At 36.9% G+C, this 17,785-nt stretch overlaps 1 long non-coding RNA gene across 1 annotated transcript in view; it reads right to left on the minus strand.

The window, feature by feature from the left end:
• LOC309669178 overlaps positions 1–17,785 on the minus strand; it is a 45,776-nt gene that overhangs the window by 17,805 nt on the left and 10,186 nt on the right. Inside the window, exon 2 of the long non-coding RNA XR_014268887.1 lies at positions 4–65. This is a non-coding gene — a long non-coding RNA (uncharacterized lncRNA). The remainder of the gene's footprint in view (positions 1–3; positions 66–17,785) is intronic.

A 17,785-nucleotide genomic window follows, 5' to 3' on the forward strand; every position in this document is an offset into this window, starting at 1 on the left:
TACAATACTGCAATAGCCTTCTTGGTGGGTCTTTTACTGTCTTCTGCAAACCTTCAGAAGTTTTGCTGCAGGGGGAAAACAAGTAGAATAACCTTAATTATTACAGATGGTATCTCATTCATTAGCGGATGACAACATTTTATTTGAAAGCACAAGAAAAGCTGTTTTATAATTCTACAAAGCAACTTAATGTGAAACAACCATTACAGTTTGCAGACTACCAAAAGTTTTTAGAAGTCTTTGGTGGAACGAGTTCAAGCAGACTGAGGCCTGTTTCTTGTATTTAAGCTGACACACAATCTGTGCAAACTGGCACTAATTCAGATGTAAAGACAAACCACGAGAAGGACAAAATACTTGGCTGACATCTAATGTTATCCTTGATTTTGGAAGTTCATAGTCCTTGAAAGAATATAGTGAGATCATTTAATATCCAGTATCTAAGTACATTCACAATTTAATTAGAACACTGCACTCCAAAGCCAACACTGGCACCACAAAGGTCAAAATCCACTCATCTCCTGCATCAGTTTTCATTCTCCATTTATTTTAACAAATAACATTGACAGTCACCATAGTTTTCTTCAAAGTGGTATTCCATAAATATAGCAGTTAAAGAAATGTGCCAGAAGTGTAATCATGTTATCAATTTTTATCCATCCCGTCAAAAAGGTTTATTTGCTTTCTTCTATAACACACATTACAGGAAAGAGTGAGACATGGTTTTATAAACCATGCCACTGACGTGGATTCTCGGTCTCTGTACAGGCCCATAAAACTGAATGAATACATCAAATCTGAGGTTATATATTGTACATATGTATGTTTTTTTTGCTACTCGGGTCAATGGAAAACAATATGCAGTGTTGTTTCTACCAGTAAGATCTCGGTTGATGGTGTTGCTGTATTTCAGCATTTAAAAGCATAAAGGATAATTTACTCTTAAAACTACCTGGGCACATTATATTTAACAAGTCTCAAATTCTCTTTAGGGATTATAATAAGGAAACACTTTGCTTAATCATAAATTTTATATTTATCTTGGCTAAACACCCTCCTTTGGATAGACTGCCATGTTTTGTCAAGAAAAATCAACACAGTGGAAATGAAGTACTTGTTATGTTGTGTGGTCATTCAAAAGAGTATGTAGAAGTAATGTAAATGTGCACCAGCGCTGCTGATAATTTCACGCTCTCATACACTCATTTCAATTTGCTTTAAAAAGGACTATTCCTCCTGGCTAAATATAGTCATCATGAAAAACCATACCTCCCCTTCGAGCTAATAACACTGCAAGCCCCAAAACACAAGAGTACAAAAAACTTCTCTATCTTAAGGCACCTGAAGCCCTTTTTTTCCTCACAATATATGTTTCTGAAGTGAGACAAGTAAGACTGTTTTTTTTTTTGCCAAGGTATTCTCTTCTAGTGCCCAGATTTCTGTTTGGAAGTAACAATTCATTCCTACATCACACCTGCAAATCCCTTCTACCCCCAAAACAAATCATACATATCCCAAAGCCTTTTTTAAAATAAGAGATCCTGGTAAAAGCAATATATACTTTCACACTCTAAAAGATTTTGAGGATTACTGGGACACACAATGGTGCAGAATCATCCTGAGGTTCTGGAATCAGACCTTCTCTAGGAAGTACCACTTAGTCATAAATCATCTTCATTCATCTGCAGCTCGGCAGTCTCTGGTAGCAAAGGGATTTTTCACCAATGGGTTACGGTAGAGCTAAAACTGTAACTACTGTCACCGATGACTTAAAACCACATTTTTTCCTTACTTTTAAAATTAGCTTAGTTTTTAACTACTTTCATGTTTAATTTGGCCTTCTAATCAATGGTTACCAAACTGACCTCCTCACACAACTCTTTCTGCCTAAGTTAGAGGGTCATAATTCCCTGCTCAAATAGATATGTAAATCATTTAAAGAAAGGACAGAAAACAGCCAATGACCAGCCGCCTTTCTCTCTCTTGCAATCAAATGCAAATTCCATCCTATACAAGAGGTAAAAGACAGAAACTGAATTTGATTCCATTCCTCTGTTCTGCCAGCTGGTCCCCCTCAACCCTCAAACACAGTGTAAGTGCCTTTACTCAACAGATCACGCAAAAGACTGGTCAACAGAGGACTAAAGCAAAAGGAAGTGCCATTCAGGTGTACTTCACAGAGCAAGAATATCAGAAGTAGAGTAATTGTGTGCGTTCTGTACTCTGCCCGGGCTGAGAAGCTGAATGCTACAATACGGAGGCCACCTCGCTGGTACTCAGGTTAATTTGGGTGACAATGCAAGGAACTCTATTGTACCACAAACCCAAGAACAAATATTAGATATTTACAATGGCAAAATTAAAAATAGGGTTACAGTAAAAAGCACCAAGCAACAAGATATTCTATTCTTCTCCACCTTTTGATACTGCCCTCATCAGAAAGTTTCTTAGTTTCAAGGTACAGATCAAAAAGAAACCCCATACTGCTGCTTCTTCCCTTTTGGGAACTCATGAACATAGGAACCAGAGGAAATTTTAGAAAGAGCTTACCACATAATTTCAAAATTTAGGACAGGAAGTATTTTTTGTTTAAAAAAAAACACAGGGGAAAAGAGAAAGGCTGGCCAGGCATGCTTAACCAAATTATAGGTAATGTAAGGTACTGACCACTACATTCTGACTCATGTTTCAAGGATTCTTTGAGTTGTTATGAGTTACATGGAATATTTTGTATTATCAAGGAAAACAAAAACACCAAGCAACACACAAACCTGCAATAGATTATTCTATTCAGGAACTTAAATAATATGTAAATCCTTTCCAGGCCAGATGCCTCATTCCTCTGCCACACTTCCCTCCCTCTATTACAATTAATCAATTAAATTAAAAATTATCTGTTTGGTCCCCTTTACATAGAAAGATACTTTTGTGAATCAGTACAATACTTCATAAAAAAAAAAAATCAGAGATATATTAAAAATTTTAATCATAAAAAGCAAAGAAGTGCTTGTTATACATATTGTGTAAGTCCAGCTAAAACCTGTAAAAGTAGCCCATTCTTACAGTCAGTTATAGGATAATTTTGAGTAAGTTCCTGGTAAGAACTTTGAGCATTTCTTGAATAACTTTTTAACCAGCTCCTTCCAATTGTCTCTTAGTAAAAATCAATTCTAAAATATTAAAACTTACAGTAAAATGTTAAATCCCAAACTATTGAATCAACTGCTCTCAATACAACACATAGCTCATTTGACTGTTATGACCCACGTTTCCTAGTCGATTTTTAGATAAAAACAAGCAGATCACTAGCAAAGGTTTATCTCAAATTCCCACATGTACAGCATGCCACATTAAATATATGCAAATCAACCCCTTTCTCCTCTAGTTTTTTTGAGCTGACAACTCATATGACCTGAAGCCATGGTTAACGATTACAATTATTTGACTTTCATATTTATACAATCAGTCATCAGATATGCATGTTAATTGATTTTAACAGATAGTTTTGTATTCTAATGATCAACAGTAAGTGCACATTTTACCAACCTCTTGATTTATAAGAAAATAAAACTTGTATCAGTTTTCACAATTAACCCTTCATTCTATTGATTTGCAGTATTCACTGCAGACTTCTCCATAATATGTTAACCTGAAAGTACTCCAAACTATGGAATCTTCATTTTGGTAGCAAAATTTGATTTTTCCAATTAAAGACACTCTTCTATTGTGTTTAAAAACCCCTATTTAAACAATGCATTGTCTGTTAATTAGAAATGATGAAACATAATTAACGTTTAAATAAATGGACTGGGCAAAAAATTAATTTACAGTTATTTCATATTCACATTTTGCTACTTAAAAGTTCTTTTCTCTTTTTCAAAGAACCTTAGTCATGCACTTCTTGATTCTAGTAAGCCCTCAAATGTCATATACGTGACAGAGTAAAACCCTACATTTAAGATCCTTATTTCTCAAGTAACATGCTTAAGGCCAAAGCATTCCTCTGTTGCCATCTCAAAATGTATTATTGAATCAGTTACTTTTTTTTAAATGGCTGAAAAATTATTCTTTGCAATTACATTTTTATTTCAGATGCCCTATTTATTGAAGCATCAAATACAAAATTACAAATTGTTTATCATACAAATCATTTACATGTGAAGGACTGACCACTTTGTAAGTTTATACAGTGTGCAATCATCATCTTACACAATTAATGGTTGTTGTTCTTTAAGGATATTCATATAAAAGAGAGTGGCTATTGCATCTTACTCTCAAAAAGATCCGATCATGTCTTATTCCATAGAAGGGCTCTCCCAATTTAGGCCTTAATCATTGCTGGACTAAAGGCTTATGCTCCAATTTGGTAAAGCAAGAGCTCCTGAATCCCTTTCTTTGTATATTTTAATACCAATACAGCAAAATGCAGAATCTTTCTACTTTCCAAACTAACTGAATGAGGTGCTGAGTCTATTCATCTTTTATCCAGGTAAGCATCATACACTCCAAGTTCTGCTACCATTCTCTTTTTGGCTGTCTGCTCCAATAAATTTCAAGTGAAATTTATCCATTATGAGATTTTGAGATACATTCTCCAAATAAAAAGCAGCATAGAGACATTAAAGCACTCATCTCAGATATATAATGCTGATTCAAGTTCCTGTGATGTATCATGGACACAAGAAACTTAAAGCCATGCTACCACAGCCATGAACAAACACCATAGCCTCTAAAACACTATTTAAGGAATTTTCTGATTTTTAAAAGGTCTTGATTTCACACTGAACATGAGAGAGGTATCGAATATATGATAGGATTCTGTTGCTTTCTTAATAGTTATTTTTATTTAAATAAGGTCTGGCATCATGGCAAATATTGATAATGCAAATAAATTCTTGTTAATTTTTCCCCCATTGGCAAATAGCTTCCTGGTGCTCAACAGATCTTGATTTCATCCTGAACATAATGAGGAAGTCTGGGGGTCTGCAGAAAGGGGAAATCCCTCCCATTCTAATCACTAACTTAAGTTTTAGCACCACAGATACCAAAGCAGAAAGACCCTGGTTTCTTTTGTACAATGCAGTGCTATAAGTAACCACCTTGAAGACTGACTATAAGGTTTATACTTGTGTAGCCAAGGCAGACCATAAGATAAATGAAAGGGTGAAGTAAAGTTATATGTGAAACTTCAATATAAATGGTCAGAAGAAAACAGTGGGAAATAAAAGGCAGGATAAATACACTGAGAAGAAAATCTATATATATACTTCATGTGTAAAGATCTAATAAATTTGGAAAATAGATGTAATTCCTAGTTTCTAAAAATGCTTCACATCCTCCACTTCTCTTTAAACTTGACAGTGCTAAAAATTACAGACCTGGTCACGTCAGCTATGGAGGAAAAGAAGTAAAATTTAAAACAACTGCGTAAGTATGGGCTTACTGAGCCAAAGCAGTCCTAGTCTGACTCACAGATACAGAACATTCATTTAAGTTAGAATTAATAACAACATTTTCACAAGATGCCTGAACTTAGATTAAGGTGGAAAACAAAACAAAAAAATACTGTTTGCAACTCACTATCTAAAAAAAAAAAAAAATTGTTCATCATAAAGATCAATGATTAGAACTAGAATATCACTAACAATACTCAGTATATTTATTAAAAACAAAGAGGAAACAAAAAGTAGAATGCAACCGCTTTCAGAAGGTACCACCTTCTGATGACCAGTTTTATGTAAAGAATTGCACCTACAATAAATTCTACAGTTAAAGGTTAAATTAAGGCTGTGAGTAGAAAGAAGACCAGTAAAATGCATTCTGGGAAATGAGAAAGTAGCACAGGTAGAAAATGTCCAGCTGTAAGACAAACATTATGAGTGCAGTGATAGCATGCCACCATCCAGACCGCTATGGCCAGTTTGGATCACTGAGATTCTTAAGGCAATCATGATGGGGAATGGGGGAAAAAAATTCCAGAAGCTACAAGTGGCTTAGTATCCATCTGTCACTGCATAATCTTAGTCATAAAAATGAACTTGAGATCAATTAAATATAGAAAACCAATTACTATCCTGGTCCTGTTGCACTATTTTACATGTAAGAAATAAACATGGAAATGGATAATAAGTTTAATACAACCAGGTAGATAAGTTCAATTATCTGTACCCAAAGATGATACAATTTGGTTAGAAATCATCACGGATAAGGGTTTTCCATTGTCTTTGATGTAGAAAGTATAGCCTTTATGATATTAACTCCATACCAAAAACATTTAACTACTTTGTAACTCATGGTATAATGTCAACAAAGAAAAAATATATTATCTATCAGCTGGATCAGTTCCATACAGCCATGTAAACCCCAGCAAAAGCATGGAAAGAAAATACCAAAAAAGAATGGGTAGACACAAAAGACGTATTTCTCATTTTGATGACAAAATTATCTAAACCCACACATAGGTCATCTAAATGTGATAAAAAAATACATTCATAGAACATCAAAATCACCAGTCTGTGAAATGAAAAACCTTACACAACCTCCAGGATGTTTTATTTCTACCAACATCAATAACATTTGCACTCCCTAAATCTCAATATATTTTATAATGGTGACTAAATTTCACTGGATTTAATAATATTAATTAGAAACAGATTAATAAGAATCCAATTGTTTCTTTGCTTGCATAAAACTGGCCCACTACTTTAACACTCCCTGTCTATAGCCAAATGGACACGAATACTGTGTAAGCAGCCAAATGCCTCTTCTGACATGAAGATTACTTCTGAGATAGCCAGGGTTTCTGGGAGAACTATTGCTCGTGGCATCCAAGTAGACAAAACATGGAAATGTCAGTGCTAAAAAACCTGAAACGCTGCACAGCTTCTCGTAGAACAAGTGAATATTTCAGAGAATCATCAAGTTAGTGAATGCAAACCACAGCAGAAAACTGCTGCAAATTTCAACTCTGTTAGTGGATAGATGAATTTAGGGAAGAAGATGTAAGCATCATCAATGTAGGACAAAATTGCTGGGTTTTATTTTAAACATGCTTAAACTCAACGTTTTAACTTAAATATTTAAGAATGATTTTTGATCTGTACATTTTACATCTCTTGCCACCTGAAGCTGGCGATCCAAATGCCTAGAATAGCACACTTGGAACACTGAGTTATATTAACATCATACTAACTATAGCAGTTCAATTTCAACAAATTTCTCTGGGTTTTTGCATATTGCTGAATAAATGACTCTGGAATTAGCTTACTTTTCTTGGAGGCATTATATGAGATTATTTCGTAGTCTCCTCCTCTTTGATTTAGTACACCTCTTAAGATAATTTATTAATGTTTTGGATCTCTCATTCATCATCCATTATTACTGGTGTCATAAATTAGAGGAATGGAACAAAGCACTGGACTATACACTTTTTCCATATTCATCAATAAAATGGCCATCTCTGTTAGTAAGCACCATACAAAAGAAGTTGGTTTATCTACTAGAGTGAGACTGGGAGTACTTTTTAAACTCAAATCCCCAAAGAGATCATTAGATTTATAGTATCATATGTTATTAGTGAAGTAAAAATCAGGGCTTCACCTTTAAATATAAAAGGATAGAAACATCTGGCCTGCAAAAGACAAAAGTACATGTCAGAAATTGCTATGTCCTGTAAGTTACTCAGATGAATTAGAAGGCTGATGAATACCAGTCTTGTACGGAAAAAAAAAAAAAGGATTAATTGTCAAAAACGCTGTAATTTTGCCAGCATACTATAAAACAGTAAAAAGGGGAGGGGGGAAAGATTCAACTAACAGAAACTTAAACGGCAACATTTAAGTCTGTGATATTATTTCTCAGAAGACAAGTTACCTAAACTGGTGGTAAGTAGGAAAAACAAAGTCCCATGCTATTACAGTTTTTTGGGGTTGCTTTTTTTTGTTTTGGGTTTTTTTTTGTTTGGTTTTTTAATTAAGACAACCTAAGCACAAAGGTTTCCAAGATAACGATCATTAATGGGAATCGTATTGGTAATAAGTTACATGGCAGTATACTCTGTTATATAAAGTACCTGTATGAAGACAGAACTAATGTTATTATGAGAACATTAACTACCAACTAAACAAGATCATTATGTCTGCATTAAATTACATCTTTGAATTAAGTTTGAATGTCCAAAAATTCACTTTTTGTTATTTTAGGCAAAAACTGAGGTAATAATATATTTTGTACTCATTCACTGTTTATACTCCCTTAACTAAAAGTAAATCTCTCATTAAGGCAAATTAATATTTTACATGATGTAACAGTACTGCACTCACCTCTTTTCTAACTGTTACATGAAAAACTTGAGCCAGGTTCAGTAATTCATTAATGGAATCAGATACAGAAGAATTTAAGTTCTTAGAAGAAGAAAAGGACCCCATGTTAGATTTAAATCGGGTAAAATGCTTCAGATTAGCAACTGTGTATCTAAATTGTACATGGGGAAGAAATAGTTGTTTTACTTCTTTAGGCATTATAGATTAGGTATTTCGGGCTCCAATGTGAACTGAAAACAACAAAATAACTTTTTCTAACTAAGAACTCTTTTCATTGTGCCACCTCTAAAACAGGACCCCCATTATTTTCCATATAGAACCTTCACTATCTATAGTAATTGATGATTAACAAAACATACTTGTACCAATGCTTTTTAAAGCTAATTCAACTAAACACATATACACAGATGCTTTGTTCCCTTTATTATGTTTAGAATTATTAATGAAACTGTTTGATGAACTACATATGACACTTTCCTATAGTTACAATTAGCAGTGAAATGGACAATGAAATATGCCAGCTGCAGCTTTTGTTAGTCTCCACTTTGATCGGTGTTTGGCAATGATCATGATACCTGTTACTCAACCTATGAAGACAGCTTGCAGTCAAAAAGAGCCTTGTCGTTACATGTCTAAGAACAGTAGGATCTTCTAAGATGCACCAAGGTGCATGTGGTTTGAGGATCGACACAAAGCGGAGAAACCAATCCTTCCTCTGCTTGAGAGCAGCCATTTGCCTCTCACTCTTATCTCTGCTTCACTTTGTATAAAAATGCGCACTGTCAGTGAAACACCGAGATTTACTCTTTTCCCTGTTGATTACAATATTTACCCATCACGTAGGATGTCTGAACACCATTTGTAACCTCAGTTGACTATTGGACAGGAGACAATAAGCATGTCATACCCAAAATTTGCAGCAGTAGTCTAGGGGGTAAGAGGTACAAGATAATTCTCTGGTGCAAAAAGGAGTTAATTGAACCTGGTCTCCCACAATTGATGGGAGTGCTCCAGCAACTGAGGTAGTAACAAAAAAAAAAAAAAAAAAAAAAAAAAAAAAAGTATTGGCAATGGCACCACCATTCCATCCCGCAGGAGTTTTGCTGACTTAGTGTTTCCAAATCATCTGAGATTTTTTTCCTTCTTGGTCTTTTTGTTCACTGAGTGGAAAACTTAGGTCTGCATGGAATTGTTCACAGAACCTCAAATCAAGGAACATGCACTGCTGATTTACGTAAGACCAACTCCAATATATTAATCTTAGGATGCATGGAAGAAGGTTTACCTTTTCCTCATCCTAAATAGATTGCTTTCTTACCTAAAACTTTACAACAAAACCCCAGTGAAGGGTACCTGAATTATGCAATATTCATTATTTTCCAGGCAAATAAGCAGGTAATCTGTTCTCTATTCTGAATAAATAATTTCACTTGTTAATGACAGATTTCAACGTTAATTAACGACTGTATGGAAGTACTGAAAAATCATGGAAATAATCCTTTAGCTTACCCCATATGGAATTTTGAATACAAGAGGCAAATTTCCTCAAATGATTATGCCAACATAACTTTCCTTTAACTCTTGTTACCTAATTATCATAATTTTCAGGCCTGGTGAAAATGTCTTCAATGAACAATAAATTGCACAGTAAATAGACACCAACCACTGAGAAGTAAACGAAGATAACTTTTTTTTTGCTTAGAACACAGAAGGAAAAAAAAAAAAACAACAATGGAATCTTGATTTCAATAATTTTTTTTTTAACTTATTTTTATTAAAGGTTCTACAAGGCACAACATACTGTCTCCTTTTAAGATCAGAGATCCAAAAGGCTTCAGATGTTTATATACCTGTTAGACAGGATCAGTACCTGTAGATGTTGATTCTTACGGTGGTTTTAAGGGACACCACTGTTATGTTCTCTAATCACAGACAGTACATGAAATTTAAACCTTTGCTTCTCAGCAACATCCTACCCTCTATACCCTGCTGAGTACCTATTCTCAGGCAGACACATACTTTTAAACCCTATGTATTAGAACATTCAATCATGTAGTTGATCGGAAGCACATGTGGACCTGCAATTACCTAACTCATTTCTCAGTGGGGAAAAAAAGACCAAGCAGGACATTTGAAATCCAGTGACTACAAAGTAGTGGTTAAATACAGGAGGAGAACCAAGGCGACAGTATTCTGAAGCAAGCATACAGGCAGCAGTGGAGGACAGAAGCTGATACCAGCAGGACCAAAGATAAACCCCTCCATATGGGGCTGTGATACTCATCTCCTCAACACAGTTATTACCACTAGTAAAGAAGTTTACTACAGCTACATGATTTAACAACTGCTAAACCAATACTGTTAAATTCAGAATCCACTAGAAGCATACTACAAATTGCCTCAAAGAAACAAGGCTTGTTTACTCCTCATTACGGTGTCAGTGAGTCAAAGGGTTGATCTTAAACAACAAAAGCCTGACAGAAAAAAACGCCGCTGGCTGTGTCAGACTCCTGGAAGAGAAAGTCAAGGCTCAAATGATTGTGCTGATCTTTAACTGAAACTGTAAAACAAGTCAGTTTCTTCAAAGCCAAACATAACACTGCAGCCAACAATAAGGAATCCTTTCGGTTTTTCCACACAGTGAATTTCTAGTTGTCATAAGGTCTGGATATTTTCAGTCACACTAAAAGAGCATTAGCAAGGCAAATGTATATGACCCAGGCCCATAAACAACCACAGGACTGTTATTCCTGCTGTCACCTACATTTCATTACCAAGACTTCTTAATTAATTAATTAACCTTAAGGTTTTAACCAGCTTTTAACCAATGCAGTTTTTTTCATTCATTATCTAAATCTGAACAATTGTTCAGATTTATTCATTGACTAAACTCCAAAGTATCCCTATTTTTAGTCACATGGAAATTGGTTTGCTACCCACAAGACTTTACGATAAAATACTTCACTGACACAGATCAAAACCTAAAATTCATCCCGTTCAAAGACTAACAACCTTAAGATACATTATTTCATGCTCTTAATTCAAATATCGCTTCTAATGTCCTTCAGAATTCTGTCCATCCTTACTTCACAAACAATTCTAATCAAATAAAAGCCTACATTCAGTAAATCCCCTTCAATGTAACTTCCAGTGTAATTTCACAGTGTATTTGTAAGACTTCTGCTGCTACTCATTAAAAATCACATTTATCAATGTTTACTTTTTAATTTTAGATATGACTTTATTTGAAATAAAATTTTAACCCGTACCAAAAAAGGGAAAAAATCAGAAGGGCCAAAGCTCAGCTAGAACTAAACCTGGCTTCTGTTGTCAAGGACAACAAAAAAAGTTTCTATAAATATATTAGCAATAAAAAGAGGACCAAGGATAATATCTGTCCTCTAGTAGATGGGGCCGGTAACGTAGTAACCAAGGATGAGGAAAAGGCTGAGGTACTTAATGCCGTCTTTGCCTCAGTCTTCAGCAGTAGGACCAGTTGTTCCTTGAGTTCCCCGACCCCTGAGCTAGAATACAGGGATGGGGAGCAGAATGAAGCCCCTGTAATTCAAAGGGAAATGGTGAGGGACCTGCTTCAGCACCTGGGGGTGCACAAATCTATGGGGCCGGATGGGATCCATCCAATGGTACTGAAGGAGCTGGCGGAAGTGCTCACCAGGCTACTCTGCATCATTTATGAACAGTCCTGGATAACCGGGGAGGTCCCAGCTGACTGGAGGTTGGCAAATGTGACACCCATTCATAAGAAGGGCCCGAAGGAGGATCCAGGGAACTACAGGCCAGTCAGTCTGACATCGGTGCCTGGGAAGGTCATGGAGCAGATCATCCTCAGTACCATCACACGGCACATGCAAGAGAACAGGGTGATCAGGCCCAGTCAGCATGGGTTTGTGAAAGGCAGGTCATGCCTGTCAAACCTGATCTCCTTCTATGACAAGGTGACCCACTTAGTGGACGAGGGAAAAGCTGTGGATGTTATCTACCTGGATTTTTGCAAGGCTTTTGACACCGTTTCCCATAGCATTCTCCTGGAGAAACTGGCTGCTCATGGCCTGGACAGGTGTACTCTTCGCTGGGTAAAAAACTGGCTGGATGGCCGTGTCCAGAGAGTGGTGGTAAATGGAGTTAAATCCAGTTGGTGTCCAGTCACAAGTGGTGTCCCCCAGGGATCGGTGCTGGGGCCCGTTCTCTTTAATATCTTTATCAATGATCTGGATGAGGGGATCAAATGCACCCTCAGTAAGTTCGCAGACGACACTAAACTAGGGGGGCGTGTTGATCTGCTTGAGGGTAGATTGGCTCTGCAGGAGGATCTGGACAGGCTGGACAGATGGGCTGAGGCCAATGGTATGAGGTTCAACAAGGCCAAGTGTCGGGTCCTGCACTTGGGTCACAACAACCCCATGCAGCGCTACAGACTGGGGGCGGAGTGGCTCGAAAGCTGCCTGGCAGAAAAGGACCTGGGGGTGTTGGTGGACAGCCGGCTGAGCATGAGCCAGCAGTGTGCCCAGGCAGCCAAGAAGGCCAACACCATCCTGGCCTGCATCATGAATAGTGTGGTGAGCCGGACTAGGGAAGTAACCATCCCCCTGTACTCGGCACTGGTGAGGCCTCACCTTGAGTACTGTGTTCAGTTTTGGGCCCCTCACTACAAGAAGGACATTGAGGTGTTGGAGCGTGTCCAGAGAAGGGCTACAAAGCTGGTGAAGGGTCTGGAGGACAAACCTTATGAGGAACGACTGAGGGATCTGGGGTTGTTTAGCTTGGAGAAGAGGAGGCTGAGGGGAGACCTTATCATCCTCTACAACTACCTGAAAGGAGGTTTTAGAGATGGGAGCTGACCTCTTCTCCCTGGTGACAAGTGATAGGACAAGAGGAAACGGGTTCAAGTTATGTCAGGGCAGGTTTAGATTGGATATTAGGAAGCATTTTTTCACTGAAAGGGTTATTAAACATTGGAATAGGCTGCCCAGAGAGGTGGTGGATTCACCATCCCTGGAGGTGTTTAAGAAAAGGGTAGATGAGGTGCTTAGGGACATGGTTTAGGAGTGGTGGTGTTTTTATCAGGGTAGGTTAACGGTTGGACTTGATGATCTTAAGGGTCTCTTCCAACCTCACTAATTCTATGATTCTATGATTCAAATAAACTAATATTAACATACTGCGGATATCATAACCACTACAGAAGATTAACAGCAGAAATAAACAGTTAATGACTGAAAACAGAGCCAGAAACAATGGATAGACAATAGTTTAACTTAACTGATTGGTACATACCCTCTTCTTCTCACCTTCTCTTACCTCCAGTAAATTTATCTTGATTATAACTATATTGGCCAGTTCAAGTTTGTTTAGCTGCAGGTCTTTCCATCACTGAAGTCAACAGTGAAGTCACTCAGAACTTAAAAGTACAGAATATTTTTTCTTCCTGGATCAAATCTTAAGCATCCAGAAGCACAGAACTTCAACATTTGACTTCATGAACCAAGTGCTTGCTCAGCAGGCATCCAGAAAGTAATGCATTATTTCACTTCGCCACTCCAGCACTTTATTATCCATTTTATGTAAGAATTCACAACGATAACAAGCTTATTGTTTGACATGCAGCAAAAACATATGGGCAACCAACAGATATTTCCTCTGACCCCTGTCAGACCAATTAATTTCTGTAACAGAGACAAATGCCTTCAGAACAGTAAAGCAAGACAACAGAAGAAATCCTCTCAAATGCTAGAAAAATCCAAAGTATACATGCTGTGAGGAAGTGAACTAAGTTTAAAAAAAATAAACTGCATTGAAGTAATTCTCTATACTACTGTTAAAGCTGTTTTCAGTAATGTACAGTATCACTCACAATGCTTCACAGTAAACCAATTTCTTGAAATCATATGCCTGCCAGAAAAGCATGGCATAGGCTACCTGTCCAGAGTGCTTACCATTACAAATACCCATTTCATTTTAACCTTAAATGTCTACACACAAAGCAAATAATACTTACTAAAAAGAGAATGAAATCAGTTAAAGCTCAAAATCTACATAAGACTACATCACTGAAGGATTAACAAGACAGTTGTGTGTTGAATTATTAGTCTGGGTCACCACTCAAAGCCCTAGTTAGTCATTCACCCTCCTTTATTCCACATACTGGACTAGATATTCCTTGAACAAAAATTCTCAATTCACTGACTGCATACCTGATCAAGTGAACAAGCTGAAGAACTAAAACTAAGATACAAAGTTCTTAATAAATCCAAGTCTACTTTACTTTTTACTCCTGTGCATTTCAAAACTTTGTTATGCTCTCACAGTTCAAATCTAAGAATGAACCATTCCACTAGCTGTAATACAAGACCAGCTGCCGTAACATTGTCTTTATCTACAAATCAGTCACTGAGGATAGTAATACCTAACAAGTAGACTTTAGTTTAGTAAATACAGTCCACCTGTAGGACTGTAGGAAATCTCTGATGGACTAAGGCAGCACTAACAGAGTGGGAGAAGAAAGTCCACATGGTGAGCTATCACAGAACAGTTTTTCCTGGCTTTTTTCCCCCATGTATGCACATTCCAGTGCTGTTCTAGGAATGTCAGCTGTTTTCTGGCCAGAATGCTCTAGACACCTTCTTAGGATCAAGAGTCACTGAAAGCAGAAAATTTGCTTATAATACTGTGCATATATATAAGGTTTATGTATCCAATTTAGAATTCTAAAATGCTTATATGTATACACAGCAACTTTTGCACTGACTAAATATTGAAAATCTCCCAGTACCTACTATGGCTTTATGAAAGAAATGTAAATAAATAAATAAAATAAAAAAAAATAAAAACTCTTTTTTTTTTTAATTCATTACAGAATTAAGTGAACAGTTGGTACTTGGAAACACATTTCATGATCTGTCATAACCAAGAAAGACTGGGTGACACAAGCACATATATCAAGATCCACCACAGCTGAATGGTCAAAGACACATGACACCATGTACAAGTATTTCAATTAAAGAATGAGAACAGGTTTTTCTTAGTCAGTTGTACATTATCAATTGGCCTTATATAAGGCTTACTGAACATTAAAAAGTGTGATGATCATATGTCTAAAGAGAAAAAACAAAGCAAAAATAGAATTCACCTTTGGGCAGAACATCATCAGGGGACATGCAGCCAAACAAAATGAAACTGTTTGTTCTAAGCCATGTAAAGGTCATTATCTAAGACTTCCATTGCACCCAGTCAACAGACTGGGACTAAATTCAGATGTAGCCATTCACATCCAGTACAGTGTTGGGTTTTATTTACTTATTTTTGGTGACAGGCATTTCCTTTTACATTCCTTGCCAAACATCGCTTGGCGGGATTTGACAATGCTTTCAAGAGGGCAGACACACTGAGCAACCAGACACTCCCCACAATATTTCTGCAGAAGGGCATTTCAAATGAAGGTTTAATTGGGCATAGAGAAACAAAAGTACAGCTTTAATCTCACCTCACCACTGTCATTCCCTCAAGATCTAGAGCACATAAATCTCTGCCATTCCATCATCAAGGTGCAGTTGGGTCACTAACAAGGGGCAGTCTATTCCAGACTCCATGTCAGATCTTTCCTACAAGAGAAGTCACAAAGAAGCTCTCCTCAAGAGACCAGGTCGGCTGAGGACACAAGGAGTTTGGGGGTTTATTTGGGCTTTTTTTCTTCATCATAGTATTAATAAAATAACCAGTCCTTCCAAGTTACATACATCCATGGATGCAGGAATGCCCAGCAATGTCTGGTGCAGTTAGATGAACTGTGACCAACTGTCACAGATGACAGAGCTTACAGCGGGGTGTTGAACTTTGAGCTCTGGCTCTAAAACAGTCCACTTCAGAAACACTAAAGAGGCTGGATGTCAGAGCTAGAGCTCTGAGAGGAAGGTATCAAACCCAATGTCCAGGGTGGAAGAGAGAACGTCTCCCTCTGTCTTTCACCTATGCAAGATGACAGATGTCAGTTAAATGTGTTTTGTTCTTCATTTGTTTACATGTATGATTAGAAAGACTTCTTGCATTTCAATTTCATTTCACTGTCATCCTTTACCTGTGTCTTCAAGTCAATATATCATAACCATGACAGAGACTTTGTTTGAGAGAAACTGACAGTAAAACATAGCTTCAGCCTCAGAAAAGGCAAATGTCAAATGGGAGTAAAAATACTTTGAAACATTCTGTAAAGACAGTGAAAGTACAGAAATGTATCTCAAGTTACAGGGAAGAGGTCAGCATATCAGAAGGGACTCCCTGGAAAGCCACAGTATCCAGTGGATGCTAAAAATGACACAGCAATGAATCATGATAAACCCATTACTAGCTGCTACAACAGAATTCTGGAATTGACACTTGTTTCGGTTCCTTCAAAACTGAGCAAAACAAACAAGAATAAAATTGGTATGGCCGTAACATTTCACCAAGCAAAATCCTTAACTGTAGACAGGAATTAGTCTCAAGTGAAATGGCAGTTAATTCATTGTTGTCAGTTCAGGATACTTTTCAATGATGAAATCATTGCAAACTGTAACTCAGGACTTTGAAAGATAAATTCTCTGTTATAAAAATGAAACTGTCACCTAACCTTCACTTACTCCAAAGTTAACCAGACTAATAATTTTAGAAGTTGTCCAGCCAGGGTGAGTAAGAAACATTAGCTGAAATACAATACTAGCAATCTAGTGACTTGCGAGCAACTTGAGTCTTTTTTTTTTAGAGGAGAAAGTACAGATTGTATACCAAGCACATCAGAAAGAGTGTCAGCTTAGTGTAACATAGTACTACAGGTACCTTTCTTTCTAAAGGAAACTACATGTTTGAAAAACATGAGAAATCCTTGACCACTTCTTCCCTCAATATCAAATACATCTTTGTCACCATCTTCACCACCTAGGTTCAAAATGAGGAGGTGATCATCATCAGCTCCTCTTCATCTGCCAATATATTAAGATCTCACCTGAAACTTTGTTGTTGTTCTTGTTTTTTTTTAATAAGATCTATGCATGCAAGAGTCAACCTGCCTATTCAGCTAAAATTCTCATTTACCCCACTTATCCATGTGATCCAACTTGCCTCCCAACCAATTCATGCAGTGTGCAACCTCTAAAATGCTCATCTCACTGATTGCCAAAGTCTTCAATAACTGTAAAGACTTTAATGATCAAGCCTCTCATCAGCAATTTTACATTATTATTTTTGTTTGCATCTTTATCATTGCATACCATTCTACAATAATCAAAGATGACCTTTGGAAAAACCCTTGTAAAAGCCTATGTCTTCTGTTACTGCCACAAATGCAGTTAGCCAATACAATCTGCTTCAATATCTAACACTGTATCTTTACTTGTAGTGTATTTGTTCCTCCTTGCCCACATTTCTTTTCTAGTGAGCAGTTATGTGGTGCTTAGCTGCCTACTGTGGTTAAC

Source organism: Vanellus vanellus (genome assembly GCF_965231255.1).
Source record: "Vanellus vanellus genome assembly, chromosome: 2".
Classification (NCBI taxonomy): Eukaryota; Metazoa; Chordata; class Aves; order Charadriiformes; family Charadriidae; genus Vanellus; species Vanellus vanellus.